Source organism: Trachypithecus francoisi, unplaced genomic scaffold, assembly GCF_009764315.1.
Source record: "Trachypithecus francoisi isolate TF-2019V2 unplaced genomic scaffold, Tfra_2.0 Lachesis_group5, whole genome shotgun sequence".
NCBI lineage: Eukaryota > Metazoa > Chordata > Mammalia > Primates > Cercopithecidae > Trachypithecus > Trachypithecus francoisi.
This window is the reverse complement of record NW_022681470.1, coordinates 128,201,796-128,202,538: the sequence shown is the minus strand read 5'-3', so window position 1 is coordinate 128,202,538 and position 743 is coordinate 128,201,796.

The window sequence follows — 743 nt, the reverse complement described above, 5'->3', positions numbered from 1 at the left end:
TATTTAAAATCCATTCTGTAATTGGCTTCTGTAACCATACGCTCTCAATTTTTCTCCTATTTCACTGGTGTTTCTTCTTGTTTACTTCTTCCTCTACTCAAGCCCCGATCTCCTTGAATATTTAATTGCCTTCTCACATCTCCACCTGTATTTCTTAAGCCATCTCACACGTAACAAGACTGAGAAAAACTATTGGTCTTTCCAGAATTTTCTCCTTTCCCAGTTTCGTACATTTTGAATAAAGCATCCCCACTCCCCCAGTACTTCTTCTCACCAACCACCCCCAAACCAATCCATCAGCAAGTCTTTTCAGCCTCGTATGTAAAAAAGAACCTGAATCAAACCTCTTCTCACCACTGTGACCGCTACCACCCTAGTCCAAGTCATCATGTCTTGCTTGGATGACTGCAGTGGCCATCTAATTATTTTCCAGGTTTATCCTCTTGTCCACTATTAGAGAAGCCAGAGAGCCTTTTAAAAACAAACAAACAAACAAAAAAAACCACATCTCTGTGCTACTTAAAACCCTATGATAATTTTCCATTGCTCTTAGAAAAAACTGAAGCTCTTTTCCAAAGTCTCTAAGACCTGCATAGCTTTCCTACCACTCTCCCCTTGTTCACTGCACCCTGGCCACATGGGCCTGCTTTACAGCCCTCTCATTTAATGTCAAATGCATTTCTGTCTCAGGCTTTTGCTCTTAGTGTTTCCTATGGCTAGAACTCTTCCCATGGCTGGCTCCT